General features: G+C 40.1%; 1 long non-coding RNA gene across 1 annotated transcript in view; it reads right to left on the bottom strand.

The window, feature by feature from the left end:
• The window catches only part of LOC307176548, a 427,685-nt gene that overhangs the window by 85,522 nt on the left and 323,259 nt on the right, over nucleotides 1-18,904 (bottom strand). The window contains exon 3 of the long non-coding RNA XR_013824819.1: nucleotides 11,746-11,879. This is a non-coding gene — a long non-coding RNA (uncharacterized lncRNA). The remainder of the gene's footprint in view (nucleotides 1-11,745; nucleotides 11,880-18,904) is intronic.

Below are 18,904 nucleotides of genomic sequence, written 5' to 3'. Positions count from 1 at the left end.
TTCAGGAGAGTAGCATTCCTGCATTTGAAAGTGTTTCCCAATGGGAGTCAATACTGGGATTCTGGGTGAGACAATTCTCTGCTATTCAGGATATGCCACAGGTTACAGGACAATTAACAACACTCTTAGATGGCAAATACTACTTGAACATACTGCCCTTCCCCAGTCATCTTGACAAGTAGAAATGTCGTCACACATTTTACAATGTTCCCTAAGGGTCAGGTTACTACAATAAATGTATATATGGATTTGGGGTAGCCATAGGGGTAGACTTTGGCAGATATAACTAGTTGTCCACCAAATGTATATACTTTCATCTTCTTTTTTACTGTAAGAATCACCGTGTCAAGATAAGATGCTTATCCTTCCAGATTCCTCTGTACTTACCTGAAGTCCAAAAGAAGTATGAAGAAATCACTAAAAGGGGCTTCCAGGAAAAAGTAAGACAGACTTTGCTGGCATAAGGCTTTTGTCTGTTTCCTTTCCCTTGTTCCTTCTTGGAACGTAGATGGGGTGAGTGAATTGTTAGAATTGTTCTATATTCATAAGGTTGAAGGCTATCCATTAGGTTTGGCGGATAAGAAAAAAGGAAAGCCTGGGTCCCATGTGGTGGTCTTGGCTACTGTATCAGCTTAGTCTACTCCTCCCCAGACTTCCATGAGCAATATAAGCCCCTTAAACCTCTGGTGGAGTTTCTGTTACTTGCAATCAAACTCAGTTCTAACTGATACAAAGTAAAAGCAACTGTTTCTGCCCTAGCCTCAATGAAGATTTCATGGTCTAACGAGGCATAAAAAGGAGTGGAAGAGAAGAGCAATAAAGTAAGTTACAACTGTGTACTTTTGAGAAGGGAATTGAACTCTGTCCCCAGAGTTCAGGCTGAACCCCAGGACGGACCTCTAGAAACCCAAGGTAAATGTGGGGATCCAAGGGAAGAGGGAAGCTCTTGCTGGATTTCTCTTACATCCCAATGAATCAGACTGTTTTATCAATATCATACATATAACTTGTAGGAATGCTCGAGGTAAATATTACAGGGGGAAAGTGGGAACTATTACTGTTACAAACTTTCACTCCATTCAAGGTAAAAATACATCCAGGTGGGGGGATAAATTAGGAGTTTGGGATTAACATATATACACTCCTATATATGAAATAGATAACCAACAAGGACCTACTGTATAGCACAGGAAACTATACTCAATATTTTGTAATAACCTATAAGGGAAAAGAATATGAAAAAGAGAGTGTGTGTGTGTGTGTGTGTGTGTGTGTGCACGCGCGAACATATAACTGAATCGCTGTGCTATACACCTGAAACTAACACAACACTGTAAATCAACTATACTTCAATAAAAAAAATACATCCTGTGTTGTGATAGAGGACTTTTCTCATTGTTGCAGGTGTCTTTTACATTTGTTCAAATGAATTGGTTGAGACCTGCCAACTATGAGTAGCTCACTGTAGGCACAAGTACTACTAAAGCATTCAATCCCAAGGGGGAAAAAAGTAGGAATGAAATAAATTTTCCCCTTTTTGATGAAGAACATATATAGTTTGAAGAGGTATTACACGGGAAATTTAAAGTGAAATCAATTAGTAGTGTCATATGCCTGTAACGTCTCACTCGGAAAATGTCCCTTAAGAGTTAAATGAAGCTGGAACCACATTCTGAAAACCCAGTTGCAACAGCTGCTCTCTGAGCCCCTTCTGCAGAGAGGAAAGAAAATAAGTTTTAATTAAATTGTATTAATTGGTTTAGCTGATCTGGAAATAGAGTAAGGGCTCTGCTCTAATTTTGTTTGTTGGCTCAAGTCCACTTATCCTTGACATGAGAATAAAGGAATGAAGCAATAAAATGCCTAGAAATGCCCTGGTAGAGACTTTTAAACTGTCCAAGGTTAAAGAGTGATGCTATCTCGGAGATGAACTTAAAATTCTCTTGCCAACTCAGAGAAGTCAGAAGTGCAAGCAAGAAAAGAGTGTGATTAAAAACCCTGCTTCCTTAAAGCTCTGCAAAGCTGCAAAGAAAAGGCAGGCATTCTTCCCATAATAGTGAGCACTTGTTATAAAGAAAAGGAGAAGGTTGTGAAAGCATCAGGGTATAATGACCTTATTTCAGGCCACTCAGCGTAAATGTTCGTATAGAAGGTAACTGGGATTTTTAAGAGAGTGTAGCTTTACAGTTTGATGTTGCTCTGTGCCAAATACATTTTATTAACCCTTAAAACTATATTTGAATACATGATCCCTGCCTGCATTGCAGCATTTTTTATCAGTATTATTTTTTAAAGATATTATTTTAAAGGTTTAATGCTACACAATCTACTTTTTTTTTTTTTTTGCTTCTGCGTTCCTACAAACTAAAAGTTTGAATGCAATCACAACTACCAGAAATCATTCTTTAAATGTCAAAATTCTGTGACACATAGGAGATACTCTACAAAGAACAGCTTGAACTTTACTGTCTAGAAAACAGGTACTTAAAAGTTGGTATGGAAAAAATACAGAGGGGACGATAAATCTGCTATGGACTGAATGTTTTTGTGCTCCCAAAATTCATGTGATGAAGCCTTAACCCCCAGCGATGGTATTTGGCGATGGAGCCTTTTGGGTGGTAATTAGAGTTGGATGAGGTCATGAGGGTGGGGCCCTCATAATGGGATTAGTGCCTTTATCAGAAGAGACACCAGAAAGCTTGCCCCCTCCCACAAGCCCCCCAACCTTCCTCCCCCCCCAACTCTCTCTCTCTCTCTCTCTCTCTCTCTCTCTCTCTCTCTCTCTCTCTCTCCCCCTCCCTCCCTCCCTCCCTCCCTCCCTCTCCACCATGTGAGGACACAGTGAGAAGGTAGCCAGAAAGAGAGTTCTCAAACTCTCAACAGAAACCAACCATACTGGTACTCTGATCTAAAACTTCCAGCCTCCAAAAATGTAAGAAAATAAATATCTATTATTTAAACAACCCAGTCTATAGTATTCTGTTATGGTAGCCTAAGCTGACTACTACAAAGTCAACCAGAGGAAGGGGGAAAAAAAATTAACACATCATTTATAAGCAATGTTTGTAGAAATGAGATTATATCTCTGATTTTTGGTTTTAATCCGTTGTGGGGCTCTGAGAGTGTCTGATTATTAATCCTCAACTGCTCCTCACACACTCCTGCAACGTGACGCATTTTTGCTATAGTGTGACAACTGCTGAGAGCAAACATCTAAATGTCGGTGACTCAGGCAGGCACTAAGTATGTATTTCCCATCTGCCTTGTATGTTAGAACAAACTGTGTCTCCAGAACGCAAATCATGTCTCTAGAAAGGCGTATATTTGCTGTTTCCCTTCTACTGGAAGGTCCACATGTTTGTGCTTCAAGAGTTGTAGCCAAATGATGGTATGATTGAGAATGAGTTCTCCACTAGGAAGCGGAGTGGTGATGGACATTGGAGTGGATACAGCTCCAGTGAGGGGTCAATGCTCTGCTGGAAGGAGAAACTTACTCAGGGTAGGGTAGGGCCAGGAATGGGAGGAAGAAGGAGGAGAATTAATACACAGAAGGACCAGAGCCCCATCCCCCTTTCTGTGTTTAGGTCCACTCAGCCACTTATGAGTTTTCTCCCTCCTCTTTGAATGCCTGCTCAACCTTAACACATACATAATTACACATATAGTTTCAAAAGCTGAGAATGCCTGGCTCTGGAAAATTCTGACATACAAAGCCATACAGAATGCTCACCTGGATGCAATTTCTTACTCCTTCCCCCACTATAATATCTTCTCTCCTGGCTAAAGTAGTCAGTGGTCAAGGATGAACATTCCTTGCCCGTTCTACCACTATTACTTTCAGGGAGTAGTTCCTGAAGGTAGTTCTCAGGTGGTCCTCCAGGGGTGAGGCCCCAGAGGTAGAGAGTAGAAGGTCACCATTCTTGACAGGCTGCTCTGTACAGCCTGTTATCATCTGTACAGATAATATCACATGGTCAGCTTTAAAGCCTTTTAATTCCATTACGTCTTATGAGGTGGAGAAAAGAAACCTTCAGTGTCACAGTACCTCCTTTTTCTTCTTTCCTGGGGGGTAAACCATTACAGAAAATTGAAGATTTCTCCCAAATATATTCAAAGTAACTACTTTTATAAGCAGGTTTCTAATTCCAGGATGAATGCTCTTTTTTCCAGATCACTCAGCCTTCTAGGAGTGCAGAAGGATAAAAACCCAAATGCTGAAGTTTTCACAGTGACCCTTCCCCCTGTGAGCTTGTGCAAATATTCTGTGCTATGCAGTGATGACACCTGCACCCTTTCCATTTCCCTCTTGCCTAGGGCAAACGGTCAGCTTCTAAGGGTAATTGTACAGGAAACATTCACAAAGTCCTTTAGCATCTCAAATTCATTTTTTATTTGAATGTCCTTTTTAAAAAGACATTTACTGCTATGTTTATTAAAATAATACTTTCATGTGCTAGTCATTTATTACTATGTAGCAAATTACTCCAAAACTTAGCAGCTTAAAATAACACACATTTATTATCTCAGTTTTTCAGGGGTGGGGTGGGAATCTGGAAACAGCCTAGCTGGGTCCCCTATTTCATGTCCTCTAACAAGGCTCCAATCAAAGCCTCAGCCCAGGATCTCATCTGAAGGCTCGACTGAGGGAGGATCCACTGTGAACCTCAGTCAGTGGTGTGGTAGCCTTTGTTTCCTTACAATATTTGGCCTGAGGCCCCTGTCCCTCACGGGCTGCTGACTGGAAGCTGTTCTCAGTTCCTGGCACAATGGGCTTCTCCCACATAGTAGCTTGCTCATCAAAGTATGAAAGTCAACAAGGCGACAGAGAAAGTCTGCTAGCAAGACAGAAGTCAAAATCTTTTGTGATCTTATGAAAGTGACAACCCATCATCTTGGCTATATTCTATTGCTTAGAGACAAGTCCTGCCCACATTCAGGAAGAGGGGATTATAGAAAGCTGTACATTCCAGAGGTAGGAAGGATCGAGGTCATCTTAGAAGCTGCTTTTCACACCAATCATTAGAGAAAATTTAGAAGATGCAGAAAAATTAAAAGAAGATTATTAGTGTGACAGAAAGTCAAGCAGCCATGTTTATATTATTGCTTCTTTTTGTTCTAGTCTTGGCTTCCATGCATAAGTTAAAAAAAAATTAAAAACTTAATGATCATCACATTCTACACAATAAATTCTGCTTTTTTTTTAAAAGTTACCACTAAGTTATAGTAAATTAACTTTATTTAAATTAGATAATTTAATTTAGTGTAAAGATGTTTCCATATTATTACAGCACTCTCTCTTTTGCATTAATGTCCATCAGACAATTTATTATTCTTTATTTAAACATTCCTTTGTTGCTGGAATTGTCTAATTATTTTCCTATGATAAATAAGGACACTGAGAATCTTTATGAACTTACTTATTCCTCTGTGGTTTGGCTTTCCCTTCTAACGGACCTTTAGAAGTAGTCCATCAAATTTAGGGTTATGTTAAAAACATCTGATAAATATTCAGAGTAGTTTCCAATATTCCTACTAGTAAAATAGTATGGTGGCAGGTAATAGATGACATTTCAGACAGATCCTTGATGTAAGGGAAGCTCTAAAGGGGGTAAACAAGTGATATCTCAGGAGAAAGTCAGTGACAACATGATAATGGAGAAAATGGAGGCAGGTGAGGGGCAGAGAGTTGGGCAGGATGACAGTTTGCCTTAGGAAGACTGAGTAGACAGGGAGAAACCACCATCGAACTAATGAAGAGATAGTAGATAGGATGCCAACAAAGTTATCCTTTGGTACTGGGTCCAGGACCCCCGTCGATACCATCTGCAGATGCTCCAGTCCCTTACATAAAATGGCATAGTACAGTCAGCCCTCTGTATCTGTGAGTTCTGCATCGGATTCAACCAACCACCGATATGGAGGGCTGACAGTACATAAGAGAATGGACAAGTGAAACGATGATAACTGGAAAGGATGAGTAGGTTATCCAGGTAAATACTCAGCGATGGGTCAATATGTCTGATATTCAGCTATTGGTGACAAAGGGGGGGCACTTTGTCACTGGAACAGGCCAGAAGCCAAGTCAAGACAAGGGTAAACGAGGTTCATTTAATGTTGATTAATCAGAGCTACTAAAATACTGCTCCTTCAATTTCCCTCAGTAACAAAAGGATTGTTCCAACATTTATAATTCAGCTGAATATATTGATGGATTTAATTGGGGGGGTAGAGGAATGGGGGTTAGGAAGCAATCTGAGACTTTTAGCATCATTTAGGATCATTTTGTATGATGGGAACGAAGAAGCTGTGAAGTGGGAAAAAAAGAGTGCTCCAAGGAGTGTGCAAAATTTTATGAAATAGAAAATTATCTAATTTTTTTTTTTTTTTTTTTTTGCAGTACGCGGGCGTCTCTGTTGTGGCCTCTCTCGTTGCGGAGCACAGGCTCCAGACGCACAGGCCCAGCGGCCATGGCTCACGGGCCCAGCCACTCCGCGGCATGTGGGATCCTCCCGGACCGGGGCACGAACCCGCGTCCCCTGCATCGGCAGGTGGACTCTCAACCACTGTGCCACCAGGGAAGCCCCAATTATGTAATTTTTAAGAAATTTAATTTCAATCATGTTCTTGTGCAGATTAAAAGAAAAATCCTTCATCTTACTTTGAGGAATGAAAAAAGAAAAGAAAATGTCCACCTGTATATGTGGATTTTTGCACAAAACATTATTATGAAGTCTGTCCCAGGGCCAAAGAAAGAGAAACACCCTACTTAGTGTGTTTAGAGTTCATACGGCAAGGATGTTTTGACCTAAAATATAGCAAGAATCAAAAATAACTTCATATATTGGTCAGTAAGATCTAGCTAGAAGAATAATTCCATTTATTAAATTTTCTTCTCCTAAATGAGATAAAACAGTTGTGGCAATAATAATTAGAATTTCACTTCTCTACAACTAGATCTTTGGTAGAGAAAAAAAAGCTCTAAGAGAAAAGCCCCCATACCTCATGGGACAAGGTTAAGAGAGAGGGATCAGTGATGAGCCCACTTTGCTGGGAGGAGCGGGGCAGTGTGATAAAAGGACTGAGGCTAAGAGTTTGGGATTCCAGCCACAGCGTTTGGATGTGCTGCACGGAGACTCAATGCTACTCTTTCATCTCTCCCGGGGACAGGAAATGGGGGGAACTGCAAAACTGAGCTCTGGGCCAAGAAAGGCCAATAATATCACATTCAGAATTCTCCCATCCATCCCATGGAGGAGAATGCCAATACATGGGGGTATCCTCCTTTGGACTCTGGAAGGGAGAATGAAGGGTAGGTATTTGGTTCTATTTCTTTTCTCTTCCCCAAACCCAAATAAATAAACCTGTTGTTATTGTTTGGAGGGACCTGTCCTAAGGACTGTTCAGTCTGGCAGAAATCTGTTTGTAGAAGCCTGTTGTAAAGATTGTTTAAATGGTAGAAGCCTGTGTGTGGGTGGACTGGGAAGAACTCAATAGAGCATCTATAAAATACTATTCCTAGTTCAGAGGTCAAATATACAGCAGTCCATATGAGGAACTTGGACTTTATGACAAAGGCAAAAGAAACGGCTACACAAACAAATCTGCTTATGTAAGCTCGCTGAATACTGAGAGCAAAACTTGAAGCGTAGGCTGATTATTATTTTGGAATTTTAATAGGATCACCTAATAAAAATTATTATTATAGAGCATTTATTACATAATACTGACAGCACTAAATAGTAAAAACATTATATGGAATGTGGACAAAATGCTGTCCAGAGACAAATTCATGTTCTTTAATATTTTTATTTCTACGTATGAATGAATAAAAAAGAAATTAAACATTCAACTCACAAGTGTAGAAAAAGAATAACTAAGTAAGGTAAGTTATACTGTAGAAAAACATATTTAAGATAAATGTAAACTCTTTAGATAAATGTCAACTATTAAGGTGAATGCTCTCTGAAGCTCCTAACCAGTGCTTTAAGAATCACTAGTTTTGATGACATTAATGTGAAAAATATCCCAAATACCACCACATTTACATGTGCCATTACCCAGAGTCATTTACTGTCTTATTTCCGGTATGTGGTCTTTTTAGGAGAGGTTCTGTGTCATAAGGTATCCCTAATGTCTAATTTAGTGCCAGGATGCTTGATAAAATTTTATTAAATGAACATTTTAATAAGTAAGTTATAATGCCATATGTTATTCAAATCACATATATTCTTGATCCAGTTTGTCACATAAATATTTCGTCAAATTTAATCCATATTAGGATCTTTTTTCTTTCTTCATTTTTCAGCACAGAGAATTCTCAAAGTCTAAGCGAATAAAGCATCTTCATTGTGGCTTGAGAACACGCCCATTGTACTTTTCCTAATATCTAACCTTGACTAATTCTCACATGTATTTCAGAAATATGAATAACATCTTCATGCAATTCATATAAGGCACAGAAAATAGGTATCATTATTTCTGTTTTAATGACAGATTTTGAGGTTAGGGTGACTCATGAACAGCTGAGCAGTCAGTCAGTAGGAGAAACCAAAATAGAAGGGAAACGCCTCCCCTGCCACCCCCGCGCTCAAACCTCCAGCACACCCTCCTCGGGGACTGGAGCGTGATGCGCCTGGGAGGGAAGCGTGCAGCCTTCCTGCAGGTTCGTGTGCTGCAGAAGGAAGGGTCGGCTAGCCCCCATCAGTGAGCACAACTCACTCTCTTTCTAGCGGATAAAAATGGAAGACAAAGGGAACTCTGAGAAGCAAGCCCGTAAAACACGGAGCTTGATTTATTTGGAGGACGATGACTCATTTACCTGTAACTGAGTAATTTTCAAAAATCACCATCTAAGTCACCTAAAAAATAATTTTTACATCCCAGAGAATGTAGCCTTAAAAGGCAAACTACCTTGTGTGTTAGATGGACGCTGCCCAGCCTTTTACTCTCTGTGAGGGCAAACAATATTTTATCAAATGGGTTTCTCTGATTATTATTATTATTTTTTTTTTTTGGCGGTACGCGGGCCTCTCACTGTTGCGGCCTCTCCCGTCGCGGAGCACAGGCTCCGGACACGCAGGCTCAGCGGCCATGGCTCATGGGCCCAGCCTCTCCGCGGCATGTGGGATCTTCCCGGACCGGGGCACGAACCCGTGTCCCCTGCATCGGCAGGCGGACTCTCAACCACTGCGCCACCAGGGAAGCCCCTCTGATTCTTTTTATGTACCCAAGAAAAGAGTAGCAGGGCATGCTTCCATCGCAGGCTATGTATACTTAATTTATTAAAAAAAAAAAATCAATGATGGAATTAGCAGGTGTCAGTCTTTGACTTGCAAACAAATTATTCTTGGAATTCTTAAGGAGCTTAAGAATGTTCTTAGAATACTTAAGGAGCTTAAAGGTAATTTTAAAAACGTGTTTAAAAGATATTACCAGTCATCCTGTATATACAAACAAAATGGCCCTGAGCAGATGAATTAAAAATTACATCTGTAATGTGTTTGATAAAGTTAAGATGCACCTCTCCCTGCACCATCCAATTCAAATAATCGTGTTGTCCAATGCAAATACGATTTTCCAGTAACTGAAGTCACTCCTTTCCCTACACCTCTGTAACTGGAGGCATGCACGTCTATCTTACTTACTGAGGCTGCTTTCATAATTCCAGTGGGTTGGGTTCTAAGAAAAATTTTAAAACTGTTTTGCTCTCCACCAAGTTTTTTTTGCCACAGTACTATAGCTTACAGCAACCTACATCTCACAAAGAGGAGAAAAAGATAGTTACCAAAACCTTTGCTTAATTCACCAGGAAATTTCAAATACTATTACTGCCCATCCCATACCCACATTATTGTTGAATCATCTCCCACAGCCTTACATTATTGATCCTACTTGTTTGATTTGCTCTGCTGAACACTAGTGCCTGTGGTTCTCTTTATTATCATTAATTTCTACTCTGAAGTTAAACTTCTAGAATTTATGTCCTCCAGTGTCCAACTATCCCACCTCCTCTGAAAACCAAGCATGAATACAAAGCATTCAAGCCACTGGATATGAGGAGAGGAGCCTGTGAATGAGACAAGCACTTATAGAAAGTAAATCAGACACGTTAAACTCACACTTGGCTGTAAAGAACAGCCTGAGTCTGATAGAAGGACTCCAGCCAAAACAGAAGGTTCTTGTAGTGAGACGGCTGATACGGTCAGGTTGGAAAAACCTCTCCACTCCTTCCTGTGGGCACCTGAATTCCACAGGCTTGCAAATGGCAAGAGTCACTGAGTAACGATTCCTTAGAGTTTTCTGTGTGCCAGTCGGAGGCCTTGCACATGGCATGTGGCTCAGGACATGATGATTTCAGTTCCTTGAGCAAACTCAGATAAAATAGGGGAGAAAATATTTCCCTGCTTATCCTGGACACTGTCCCATGAAAGCGAGGCAGTACAGTCAAGTAAAGTTTTCTAGGGAGTCTTAGTAAAATGTGACACTATTCCAGTGTAACCTGGCTGGTAGGAGGTTCGACGCCGCCAATGGCTTCACACACTACATATTTGCTGTGTACAAGCTAAGTGGCTATGAAGACACGCTTTTCCTTATTCTTTGGATGAATACAATGGAAAAATTGCATTTGGCCAATGGATCCCTTTTAAAGACCCTGTATCCCCACAGACTTTGATAGTAATTTACTTCTCCCTGGAAGCTATGAACACAGTGTGGATCCTGAGAAATTTCAGTAACTTTAGTTAAGATTAAGGCTAGATCTTAGAGGAGTTGGCTATATCTGGAGTAACTCTGCTGCAGAAAAAGGATTCTTGGGGCAATTCTTTGGCTTTGTATTTTGCCCTGCGTGGCTTTGCCTAACCTAAAATCTCGCACAACTAACACAGTACCGACTGTGTACTCTCACTTCTGCCCATTGTAATGGGGAGTTTGATACGATGGTTGCAGCGTCAAAAAAGTGGCAATATTAGATGGAAGCTGACCTTCAGAATGAAATGTTCTCTGGGAGGATAAGCCTATCACTGATCAATCTCTAGAGATTTTTACTCAGGTCTTCATGACCCCTTCTAATAGCAACTTGGATGAGATTCAGAGTATCTAGAGAATACCTTGAAATTATATGCCAAGTGATACCATAATATTCACAAAGGGGTGCATAACCCAAACCTGTTAACATTTAGCATCTAGAATGGATCTTCTTATTTCATTTTTACCTTTTTTCATTTGGTTTTTCCCCTCACCAATTCTTTTCCAAGGATATGCTATTACTTCCCCCACTGCCATTGCTTCTCTCATTCGGTTCAGCCGACTCCCCAAAATGTTCATTTTCCATCCATTCATTCACTCAACCATTCAACAAGTATTCGCTAGGGTGCAGGGCCTGTTCTGAGTGCTAGGGTAAGAACAGTGAAAAGAAAACAAGATCCATTGCCTCAAGAAGCTGTTGGTCTAGTGACGGGAGATGGTCAAAAACTAGAAAACAAGTAAATAAATAATTTCAGATAGTGATCATAACTAAAATAAATACTCTAATGGATCTCAGGTACGTCTTTTAAGTACACAGAATGATAAATGGATTCTAGGTATGTCTTTTAAGAGCTGACTTACAGTTTAGACATGGGGCATGGTGGAAAGACAGGTATCAAGGATTTTATCTTGAGCACTTAGAAGGATGGTAATACCATTTTCTGAAATGGAGCAAACGGCTTTGGAGGGCTAGAGGAAAGAGAGAACCAACGATTCTCTTACCTTTGAGATGTTACCACAGGTGCTTAGGAGTGAAATGAGGGATAGAGTTCCAGTCTGGTGAGTCATCAGACTACAGGCTGGTGAGTCATCTGCCTACAGGTAGTCTTCAAGTCAGTGGGCCTGGGAACTACCAGCTGTGGAGAAGACCAAAGACAGAGAGTTTAGAGGGCAAACAGATTAAGACAAAGGGCCAACATACTTTCTTAAGACGTAAACTGCTATGCAGATTGCAAAAATAAGTGATTAATATGTGTCAGACATTTAAATACATACATTGCTGGCCTTGAGAAACTTGTTATTCAATAGTGGAAATAGAAATAAATGGATAATTTCTGTATAGCATGTTAAGTCTCTTTTTGTTGTTTGTTTTAGGGCATTGGTTGTCTCTTGTCCTCATATATTAATCTAATACATATGTATATATAACTGCCTTAGATATAGGTATAGATACAGATAGATATAGCAGTTCTGATCATATCCTGCCCTCCATTTAGTCACAAATATATATTAGAGTATAATCTATTCCAGGCACTGTTCTAGGTTCTAGAAATACGATTGTGAAATTATGTGATTATCAGCATTATGTTTTAGTGGGAGAAATCGATATTTAACAAATAATCATAGAAATAATTGAAATGATAACTGTGCTAAGAGAGATGAAGGGTGAGCACAAGGCTTTCCTAAAGGCTGAAGCTGACCTAGTCAGACTAAGAAGTACCATTTTAAGCCTAGGCTTGCAGGATGGCTGGTGGGAAGTCAGGAAGTCAGAGGCGAGAAGAGTAAGGAAGGGGAACAGCATATGCAAAGGCACGTAGCTGAGAAGGAACTTAAGAAACAGCATGACCAGAAAGCCACGAAGGAAGCAGGAAGACACTCCCCATCTCCATCACAAGACCCAAGAGAATATTGTGAGACTGCAAACAAAAAAGAATTCTGGGGATCAGTATCTGAGGAAATCAGAAACTGCTTGGAATTCCAGTGAATGGTTCCGGACTAGACCGTAAATAGGAACCCATGTCTGGGGTAGTTCCTGGTGAACACTGGCTTTTAGAGGTGAGGATGGGGCCTGCCAGCTTTGGAGAGCAACACATTCAGTATCCCTTGTGTACTGCTCTCGTAACATCGATCACTTCTTTTTAGAATAATTCCCATAACTAGGTTGAAAACTCACCTTTGAAACTTGTGCATACCTAAAATAATGCTCTGCTCCCATTAGACAATCAAATGATGAACTGTTTAATTCAAGTGAGCAGTTTTATGGTCACCTGGGGCAACAGTCCTGACTAAGGGTAACACAGTGGGCAATTCGTATTTGACGTCTCATTTGGAGCAGACAAGTCCATAGAGACAAAAAGTAGATTGGTCTACTCCCTCGGGCTTTGGGAGGGGTGGGGGGAAATGGGGAGTGACCGCCAGTGGGTACCGGGTTTCATTTTGGGCTGATGAAAAATTTAGAAAATTGATTGTGGTGATGGTTGTAGCTCTGAATAGCACTTTATATGGATAAATGGTGTGGTATGTGAATTATATCTCAATAAAGCTGCTTTAAAAAGGAATGGGAAAGGCCGGAGGATTTGCCAGGGGAATTTCTATGATGTATTGTTATTTTATATCTGAAGCTCTTAAAAAGCTTTGAGAGTCACTTAAGAATCACGGAGGGCCCAGAATCCTGAACCCTACCAGGTTCTCCTTTGAGCTGTTCTCCTTGAACCTTGTTACTTGCCCAGACAGGATATGTTACCAAAAAATTGAGAAGAATAAATGGTCTCAGCTCCCATTGCCTGAAAATCTTGGTTGGATACGTTACTGGGACGGTTAGAGCAGTGGTGTAACTTGACATCGTTGGCGTGGGAAGGAGGGAAGGGGCATGATGGAAGGCTCCATAGATGACCTCAGACTGCAGCCCTCCAAAAGGTGTATGTCAGTTGTGAATATGTGGTTATGAATTATTCTGGAAGGAGGTTCTTTTATCACAGTCTCAGAGAAATCTATTGCACCCCTCCCCAAAGAAAAAAGAGGTAAGCTTTAAAATTTTGAAATAGAAAATGCAGACTTTAAAAAAAATACCACTTCCTAACTTAAAACAATTTTGTTTCACTGGTTGGGAAAGGAGGAGTGGAGAGAGGACAGGAAGAGGAAAGAGAGAGAGAGAGAACACTAATTCCTGATTTCTGAAAGTAGGAAGCAGCATTTCCTAAGGTGTAATCTAAATTAGACTCAGTAGAGCAGGAAGGACTGATTGAATCTGCTTGTTCTCTCTTCCTGTAATCATTTTAGGAAAGGGTATGGTTTATAAGAATAAGCGTCAACTCTGATGAAACAAATGAGATGAATGAGAAAGCCATACTTCATCTAAACACTGCAAATCAATGTTATCCCTCCTTACCCTCTCACTGAAGATGCCTGCCACATGAATGATTCATGGTGAGCCATCAACTCAGCACAGTCACTCTGCTAGAACACCAAGGGTTTGCTTACACATAATTACTCAGAACTGAGTAGGAGGAAATCCCTGTCTTGGATCATGGAAGATAATGGAATTCCAACTAAGGGTGCCCTTGGCAAAGTAGAAGGACTTTCCCTTGGACCTTTGAAATCCTTAATGAGTTGAATCATGTCAAGTAACAAAATAAACAAGGATGGGAAACATCAGTTGGGTTTGGTCCAAAGTCTAGCCTGCTTAAGGCTGGGCTTCCCCCATCACTGCTTAAACATAATACAGTTTTCTATCAGCCAAGCCTGTGGTTTCATTTCATTTTTTTTTTTCTTAAATCAGATTTCAAAAGCCAGACACTAGCTGATGGTAATTAGTAGGCTGAATTAGTAGGTTGAAGTTTATTCTTACCATTCTTTCTTTCCAGGCATGCATAATTTTTGTGAAGAGAAAAGAAAATCCAATTATCCCCAAATCCAGCCAGTGTGGCTCATCTGCTCTTGTGTTAGATCTTTAGAAATGGTTCTTAACAATTGAAAGGAAGACATATGATATTTAAGAACAGTGTCTTGTAACCTCATTTATAATATTAAGGAAAAAAAGCTCAGTCTTGCTATCATCTCCATCCCTCTTCACAAAAATCTGACACAAGAAATATCGATTCTATAAAACGTGTGACATAGAGGCTTGTTCATATCGTAAGGAATTTACTGGTGATTTTGTTTCTAAGTTCCCTATTACATTTTAAACGATTCCCTTAAAAATGCTTGACTTGAAATTTTCCAGGACCACTTACACAATGCAAACTAGAAACATCTGATATAATGTTGAAGGACTCAGATTTTTCACATCAGGGAAGGTAGGAATTTATACTCAACTTTGCAAAGGTTGGGTCTATGACAAAAGATTCACTAAATCAAATAATCTCACTAATGAAATTCCTTCTTGAAATGTTGGTTAATTTTGGAAACTTCACTGATCTTTGAGTTCCTGCAAAGAGTCTAGTACTACAAAAGTAAATATTAAATAACATTTTGGTAATAAAATATACCCTTTATCATTTGGATTAATATTGTTTAGGTCATATTTTTCTTCTACCCATATTTATATCTAAGGAATAAATATGGCATGGAAGGCAAACCGTATCCAAGATGCTTTTTTTTTTCTTTTATCATTTTTTGCTCAAGAAAATTTTCTTATTCCAAACAGTGAAAATTAAGAAAACTAATTGAAAAAAATTCAAGTTTACATTTTTAAATGAGCCTGTACCGAACCCTTGTGACAAAACCATTAGTTCAAGGACAATCTGCGTATATAATTGATCTTCATCACCCACCTTGTTTCTCAGTAGATACATTGTTGGGTTCAAATAACTTCATGTCACAGACAAGCAGAAGGACAGTCCCAAGATGGCAAGACCCTCTTTAGCTTCAGGGAATTTTTTTTTTTTTTTTTACTAAATTTGTGGCAAGACATTGATTATGGACAGAATTTTACAGTCATAAAAGCTTTTTTCTTGTCTGGATAATAGCTTGATCATACTATGTTTCTACTCAAGGACTTCTAAAAGGCTCTGTGGGAGCAGAAGTGGGAATATGGCACAACCTCTGCTTTTAGGAAATCACAGTTTAGGGTAGAATGTGGACATGTTAACATACGTGTGAAATAACACATTGTAGTAAGGGCATTCGAGATTTACTTAAGGAAGAGATTTATTTAAGGGAAAAACATAACCAGAAGAGATAATAGTTGATTGGAACCTTGAAGGATAGGTAGGAGTCTACCATAAGAATTTGAATTTTGTCTGGTAGGTTTATTAATGTATATTACAAGCCTTCAAACATAATTATTAAATGAAGAGCTAAGAAGATGTGTGCTACTTTTCTCCCCCCCGACTAATTTGTCTTCCCTAGTTTTTTTTTACAACAGCCTTATGAAGTTCCTAAGGCTACTAGTGCTTCACAAATAAAATACAGACCCGAACGAAGCTGATCCACTAAGCAGAAGATATGAAACTATATTCATTCTTCTGATTCTAAGGTCTTTGTTCTTTTACTCTGCCTTTCTACTCCCTCACCCTTCTTTTGAACTTCCTGACCGTTCCTATCACAAGGTGAACTCAGAACAGATATCCAGCAACAATTACTTATTGATAAACAGAGGCATATAGTTTTGATGCTAAAAAACTTCTTTTTATTGGAGTATAGTTGCTTTACACTGCTGTGTCAGTTTCTGCTGTACAGCAAAGTGAATCATCCATACATAAATATATATCCCCTCTTTTTTGGATTTCCTTCGCATTAAGGTCACCACAGAGCACCGAGTTCCCTGTGCTATACAGTAGGTTCTCATTAGTTATCTATTTTATACATATGATGCCAAATTTTAAAAAAATTAGTTAATTAATTTATTTATGGCTGCGTTGGGTCTTTGTTGCTGCATGCAGGCTTTCTCTAGTTGCGGCGAGCGGGGGCTACTCTTTGTTGCGGTGCGCAGGCTTCTCATTGCGGTGGCTTCTCTTGCTGCGGAGCACAGGCTCTAAGCACTCGGGCTTCAGTAGTTGTGGTTCGCGGGCTCTAGAGCTCAGGCTCAGTAGTTGTGGCGCACGGGCTTAGTTGCTCTGCGGATGTGGGATCTTCCTGGACCAAGGCTCAAACCCATGTCCCCTGCATTGACAGGCTGATTCTTAACCACTGTGCCATCAGGGAAGCCCTGATGCCAAAATTTTAATACAGATTTTCCGAACACTCCAACAGCCTCTAAACTGGGCCTTTATCCCTCTTAAATACTTCCTCAATCAGGGCTAAATGGCTTGCTTGTATGAAAACAGAAGCATGTAAACTTTAAGCAGCCAACAGTGCCCTTTGTTGAAGAATCTCGCCCTGAGCTCTTGTCAGAGGAACGTTAGAAGCTGGAAGGAGAGGAGAGTCCACAGCCCTGTAGGAACTTCTCAGATGTCACTTATCTCAATGACAAATACTCTCAATGACTGTAAGTTTTCTCTGCAGCCCTAGCTCAGGGTGTGGGAACTTTTGGTTGCCCATGTGCTTACTTTCCAAGGTTCCAGGGTCAGAGCAGGGATTCTAATTTCCATGACTGCATTCATGCGTCTGTTGAATTACTCCTTTCCAGAAGGAACTGAAAATTTTTGATTCATTGTCAGGGTTTCCCAGGTCTTTGTATTCCAGCACACACCTACGGGTAGTCGACTGGCAAGGAGTGGGGTGGTGACTGGGGAGAAATTCTCTGCTTTGAATTCTTGTTTCCCTTTCAAAGGTATTCCTAGAACACTCCATTGACCCTTTGTGCTTGGGACGATGAAAGACATTCCTGGGTGGGCTGGTGTATTTTACACGATGTTCTCAGATGCTTTCCATGAATGACTCAGGCAAGTGTAAGCTGCATAGAATTCTGGTGCAGAGGAAGGGAGAGAGCTGTACTCTGTTCAACCACGAGTGTTCTCCTTCTGAGCAAGCTGAGTAACGCTGTGCTGAAGGTGAGTCGTCCAAGAAGAAGCCAGGGAGTAGGAGTCAGGCTCTCTGACTTTAAACGCCAACATAAATGGAACAAATATGGGCAGGTGATTTAACTGCTGGGGCTCATTTTCTAATCTGTGAAGCAAGAAAATGAATACCTATTTGCGCATTTGAAGTGATGGGAAAGGTTAGGTGCAAAACCAGGTTGACCGGTATTTATTGACTGTTTGATGAAAGGAGAGTGGCTGAAAATACTTGCAGTCATTAGAAAAGATGCCTGAAGGAAAAAGAGATTGTTCAACCCATGTTTAGTGTCTGGTACTAGGGATATGGTAGTACCATACTACACTATGGTAGTACCAGACACACAAAAATATGGCAAGATGGGCTCTTGCCCTCAAGGGCTCACATGGTAATTTAAGAGACAGACATTGAATAATTAGCTGTGCATTTAATTATACAATTAATATTGTGATAAGTACCACAAAGAGGATTATGGTATTAATATATGAGAATAGAAGAAGACTTAGTCTAGTCTCAAGAAGGTGTTCTATATGGGAGCGACATTTAAGTTGAGTTATGAAAGATGAAAGGTAAAGAGGGAAGTGGCAAAGATGTGGGAGATGCTTTTAGGAAGAAGAGGCACTGCATATGCAAAGGTTTGTGAGGCAGGAAGGCACATGGCAGGAATGTGGAATTGAAAGCAGGCCTTTGGGGCAAGAATGAAAAGAACGAGGGATGGGAGAGTGGTACCAGATAAGGCTGAGAGCTAGGTGGGAACCAGTCCAAACAGGGCCTTGTGGGACAAGGTAAGGATTTGGAATGTTTATCTTTAGAAAAATGGGAAGCCTTTACAACCTACAGATCAGAGAAAACAATCGCAAACCATGTATTTGATAAAGGGTTCATTTCCAAATATATAAGGAACTCCTACAACTCAGGAGTAAAAAAATGAATAACCTAATTAAAAAATAGACTTGAACAGATCTTTCCCCAACGAAAACAAACACACAGCCAACAGGTATATGAAAAGCCGCTCAATGTCACTGACCATCAGGGAAATGAAAATCAATACCACAGTGAGATATTATTTCACACGTGTTAGGGTGACTATTATGAAAAAAAGAAAAAGACAAGTGCTGGTGAGGATGTGAAGAAACTGGAACACCTGTACTCTGCTGGTGGGACTGCAAAACAGAGCAGCCACTATGCAAAACAGAACTGAGGTTCCTCAAAAAATTAAAAATAG

This window comes from Stenella coeruleoalba (assembly GCF_951394435.1).
Source record: "Stenella coeruleoalba genome assembly, chromosome: 18".
NCBI classification, from domain to species: domain Eukaryota; kingdom Metazoa; phylum Chordata; class Mammalia; order Artiodactyla; family Delphinidae; genus Stenella; species Stenella coeruleoalba.
This window is presented reverse-complemented; position numbering and strand designations above follow the sequence as displayed.